A 5,843-nucleotide genomic window follows, 5' to 3' on the forward strand; every position below is an offset into this window, starting at 1 on the left:
TTTTGGTTGTAAATTAAATCTGTTCTTACCCAGATTTTCCAAAGTTTTGTTCAGAATGTGTACTCTTTTGTGTTATTCAGCATAACGTTTGTGAGGTTCAACAATATTGTTGCAAGGACTACTAGTTTGTTCGTTTTTATTGCTGACTAGCATTTAACTGTATGTCTGTACCACAATTTATTGTTCCCTTCACTAGTCGATGGGAAGCTGGTTCCTTCACCAGCTTGGGGGTATAATGAATAAAGCTGCTGCTAAGACTTTAAATCCAAGTCTTTATGTAGAGAACAGAATCAGGACCAGGTGGAGGAACCTAAGATGAAAAATTTAAGAAGACACTCACTCTCAGGTTTAGGAAATGCAGTGTGTGTGTGCCGTTCCATTTTATCACATATGTGGATTCCTCTAGTCACCACCTTCATCAAGATACAGAACAATCCTATCATCACAAAGATGTCCCACCCCCCACCCTTACCCTTTCTAGTAACAACTGCCCCCAGCCTGCCTAACCCTGGCAACTACTGATCTGCTTTCCATCTCCGTGATTTTATCACTTCAGGAATGTCATGCAAATAGACTTGCTCAGTATGTGACCTTTTGAGATTGCTTTTTTTTTTTTTAACAAATCTTAAACCCCCTGAAGTCTATGCATAGCTTGCTCCTTTTTCTTACTGAGTAGTATCGCATGGTATGGAATTTAGCCATTTGCCCATTATGGGACCTCTTGATTGTTTCCAGTTTGGGGCTATTAAGAATTTATTTTTGTTGTTAAGTTGCTCAGTCGTGTCCGACTCTGTGACACCATGGGCTGCGGTATGCCAGGCTTCCTGGGTGTGTGCTCAATTTTTTAACTGTCACACCCTTTTCCAGAATGGCTATGCCAGTTCCCATTTCCTACAGCAATGGATTGTTGTTTAGTTGCTCAGTCGTGTCCAACTCTGTGACCCCCTGGACTGTAGCCCACCAGGCTCCTCTGCCCATGGAATTTTCCAGGCAAGAATACTGGAGTGGGTTGCCATTTCCTTCTCCAGGGAATCTTTCTGACCCAGGGATCGAACCCGAGTCTCCTGCATTGGCAAGCAATGTGCTTGTCATATATGTGGTTCGCAAATGCTTTCTCTCAGTCTGTAATGTATCTCACCAGTGTCATTTGCAGGCAGAGGTTTTTCATTTTCATGAAGTCTAGTTCTGTCTTTTATGTATGCTTTTGGTGTTCTGTCTAAGAATTTGTCAACAAGCTTTCAGTTCAGTTCAGTCACTCAGTCGTGTCTGACTCTTTGCAACCCCATGGACTGCAGCATGCTAGGCTTCCATGTCCATCACCAGCTCCCAGAGCTTGCTCAGAGTCATATCCATCGAGTTGGTGATGCCATCCAACCATCTAGTCCTCTGTTGTCTCCTTTTGCTCCTGCCTCAATCTTTCCCGGCAACAGGGTCTTTGCCAGTGAGTCAATTCTTCGAATCACATGGCCAAAGTATTGGAAATTCAGCTTCAGCATCAGTCCTTCCAATAAATATCCAGGACTGATCTCCTTTAGGATGGACTGGTTGGATCTCCTTGCAGTCCAAGGGTCTCTCAAGAGTCCTCTCCAACACCACACTTCAAAAGCATCACTTCTTTCATGCTCAGCTTTCTTTAGAGTCCAGCTCTCACATCCACACATACGACTGGAAAAACTAAAGTTTTGACTAGACAAACCTTTGGTGGCAAAGGAATGTCTCTGCTTTTGAATATGCTATCTAGGTTGGTCATAACTTTTCTTCCAAGGAGCAAGCTTCTTTTAATTTCATGGCTGCAATCACCATCTGCAGTGATTTTGGAGCCCAAGAAAAGAAAGTCTGACACTGTTTCCACTGTTTCCCCATCTATTTGCCATGAAGTGATGGGACCGGATGCCATGATCTTAGTTTTTTGAATATTGAGTTTTAGGCCAGCTTTTTCAGTATCTTCTTTTACTTTCATCAAGAGGCTCTTTAGTTCTTCGCTTTCTGCCATAAGGGTGGTGTCATCTGCATATCTGAAGTTATTGATATTTCTCCCGGCACTCTTGATTCCAGCTTGTGCTTCATCCATCCCGGCATTTCGCATGATGTACTCTGCATAGAAGTTAAATAAGCAGGGTGCCAATATACAGCCTTGACATGCTCCTTTCCCTATTTGGAACCAGTCTGTTGTTCCATGTCCAGTTCTAACTGTTGCTTCCTGACCTGCATACAGATTTCTCAAGAGGCAGGTCAGGTGGTCTGATATTCCCATCTCTTTAATGATTTTCCACAGTTTGTTGTGATCCACCTAGTCAAAGGATTTGGCATAGTCAATAAAGCAGAAGTAGATGTTTTTCTGGAACTCTCTTGCTTTTTCTATGATCCAACGGATGTTGGCAATTTGATTTCTGGTTCCTCTGCCTTTTCTAAGTCCAGCTTGAACATCTGGAAGTTCACCGTTCAGGTACTATTGAAGCCTGGCTTGGAGAATTTTGAGCATTACTTTACTAGCATGTGAGATGAGTGCAATTGTGTGGTAGTTTGAACATTCTTTGGCATTGCCTTTCTTTGGGACTGGAATGAAAAGTGACCTTTTCCAGTCCTGTGGCCACTGCTGAGTTTTGCAAATTTGCTGGCATATTGACTGCAGCACTTTCACAGCATCATCTTTTAGGATTTGAAATCTCTCAACTGGAATTCTATCACCTTTACTAGCTTTGTTCGTAGTGATGCTTCCTAAGGCCCACTTGACTTTGCACTCCAGGATATCTGGCTCTAGGTGAGTGATCACACCATGATGGTTATCTGGGTCATGAAGATCTTTTTTGAATAGTTTTTCTGTGTATTCTTGCCACCTCTTCTTAATATTTTTTCCTTCTGTTAGGTCCGTACCATTTCTGTCCTTTATTGTGCCCATCTCTGCATGAAATGTTCCCTTGGTATCTCTAATTTTCTTGAGGTGATCTCTGGTTTTATCCATTCTATTGTTTCCCTCTATTTCTTTGAATTGATCACTAATTCAAAATTTAAATTGAGGTTCTTTTTTTTTTTTTGACCTATAAATATCCAGTTGCTCTAGCACCATTTGTTGAAAAGTCTGTCCTTCCTCCAGTGAATTAATTTTGCACTTGTGTCAAAAATCAGATGGCCTCACTGGTGTGGGGCTATCTCTGGGCTTTCCATTCTGTTCCACTGATCTTCACATCCACCCCTCTACCGATACTACAGTTTAAATTATGACTTTTTTAAAATTTAATTTAATGAGTCCTGAAATAGAGTAGGGTGCTTACTCCCATTTCTTTCTTTTTTTCAAAATGTTTTAGTTATTTTAGTTCCTTTGTTTATTACATAAATTTTAGAATAAGTCTGACTCTGCCTGCAAAAAATCTTGGAAGATTTTGCTAGAAATTTCATTATAATCATATATCATTTGAGGGAGATTTGACAATTTTACTATGATGAATCTTCCAACCAATGAATGTGTCTTCATTTATATAGCTTTTTAAAAAAATTATTTTATCAGTATTTTGCAATTTTTAGTAGACATATTTTGTACATTTTGGTGATTTATGCACAGGTATTTCTTTTTTGAAAGCTGCTAAGCTGACAGACTGGTTCCAAATAGGAAAAGGAGTACGTCAAGGCTGTATATTGTCACCCTGCTTATTTAACTTATATGCAGAGTACATCATGAGAAACGCTGGACTGGAAGAAACACAAGCTGGAATCAAGATTGCCGGGAGAAATATCAATAACCTCAGATATGCAGATGACACCACCCTTATGGCAGAATGTGAAGAGGAACTAAAAAGCCTCTTGATGAAAGTGAAAGTGGAGAGTGAAAAAGTTGGCTTAAAGCTCAACATTCAGAAAATGAAGATCATGGCATCCGGTCCCATCACTTCATGGGAAATAGATGGGGAAACAGTGGAAACAGTGTCAGACTTTATTTTTCGGGGCTCCAAAATCACTGCAGATGGTGATTGCAGCCATGAAATTAAAAGACGCTTACTCCTTGGAAGGAAAGTTATGACCAACCTAGATAGCATATTCAAAAGCAGAGACATTACTTTGCCAACAAAGGTCCGTCTAGTCAAGGCTATGGTTTTTCCTGTGGTCATGTATGGATGTGAGAGTTGGACTGTGAAGAAGGCTGAGTGCCGAAGAATTGATGCTTTTGAACTGTGGTGTTGGAGAAGACTCTTGAGAGTCCCTTGGACTGCAAGGAGATCAGCCCTGGGATTTCTTTGGAAGGAATGATGCTAAAGCTGAAACTCCAGTACTTTGGCCACCTCATGTGAAGAGTTGACTCATTGGAAAAGACTCTGATGCTGGGAGGCATTGGGGGCAGGAGGAGAAGTGGACGACAGAGGATGAGATGGCTGGATGGTATAACTGACTCCGAAAGACGTGAGTCTCAGTGAACTCCGGGAGTTGGTGATGGACAGGGAGGCCTGGTGTGCTGCGATTCATGGGGTCGCAAAGAGTTAGACACGACTGAGCCACTGATCTGATCTGATCTGAAGCTGCTGCTAAGTCACCTCAGTCGTGTCCGACTCTGTGCAACCCCATAGATGGCAGCCCACCAGGCTCCCCCGTCCCTAGGATTCTCTAGGTAAGAACACTGGAGTAGGTTGCCATTTCCTTCTCCAATGCATGAAAGTGAAAAGTAAAAGTGAAGTCGCTCAGTCGTGTCCGACTCTTAGCGACCCCACGGACTGCAGCCTACCAGGCTCCTCCGTCCATGGGATTTTCCAGGCAAGAGTACTGGAGTGGGGTTTTTTTGAAAGAGAGGTTTCAAATATAATATTGTACTTTAATTTTGCTTTCCATGTGTTTCTTGCTAGTATATAAAAATGCCATTGATTTCTATGTTGATCTTATATCTTGCAGCTTTGCTAAGCTCACTTACTATCCTAGAAATTGTTTCCGTTTTGTTTTGTTTTTGGATGTTATTAGACCATTATGTCAGCTGCAAACAGAGATTCATTTATGTCTTTTCATCCTGTATGTCTTTTATTTCCTTTTGCCTTTTTGTGCTACCCAAGGCTTCCGGTACTGTACTGAACACAAGGAGTTAATACAGACACCCTTTCCTTGCTCCCAATCTTAGGGAAAAACATTCAGTCTTTCAACGTTAATATTTTAGTAGCTGCTGGTTTTTTAATAGGTACTTTTTTTTTTATCAAATTGAGGAAGTTCCCCACATCCCTTATTTTTTTTAAGTGTTATCATAAATAGTTGTTGAATTTTTTCAAATTATTTTTCTGTATTGATTGATATGATTATGTGGTTTTCTTCTTTAGCCTTTTAATACAGTGAATTTCATTGATTGACTTTAAGTATCAAACCAGCCTTGCATCTCTGGAATAAATCCTGTATTCTATTTGCTAATATTTATTAAAGGTTTTTTTTATTTGTATTTGTGAAGGATATTGATCCATGGTTATACTGTGTACTTTTTGGTACCATCTTTATCCAGTTTTGGTAGCAGGGTAATACTGGTCTCACAAAGTGAGGTGTGAAGTGTTGTCTCTTCTTCTACTTCCTATAAAAGATTATGTAGAATGGGGGATAATTCTTATTTAAACATTTGAAAGAATCCTCCAGTCAAATTATCTGGAAATTTCTTTCTCAAAAGTCTTTAAATTGTGACTTCAATTTCCTTGAAGGGCTATTCAAGTTATTTATTTCATATTGAGTGTGTTGTGATAATCTGTATTTTGAGGAATTTATGTACTTCATCTAAGTTATAGATGTTCATATGATTTGATTATTACCTTTGATGTCTGCAGAATCTGTAGTGATACCCAGTTTCCTTCCTGTTATTAGTGTTTAATAATTTGTCTTCCTCTTTTTTA

This window comes from Bubalus bubalis, chromosome 21, assembly GCF_019923935.1.
Source record: "Bubalus bubalis isolate 160015118507 breed Murrah chromosome 21, NDDB_SH_1, whole genome shotgun sequence".
Lineage (NCBI taxonomy): Eukaryota > Metazoa > Chordata > Mammalia > Artiodactyla > Bovidae > Bubalus > Bubalus bubalis.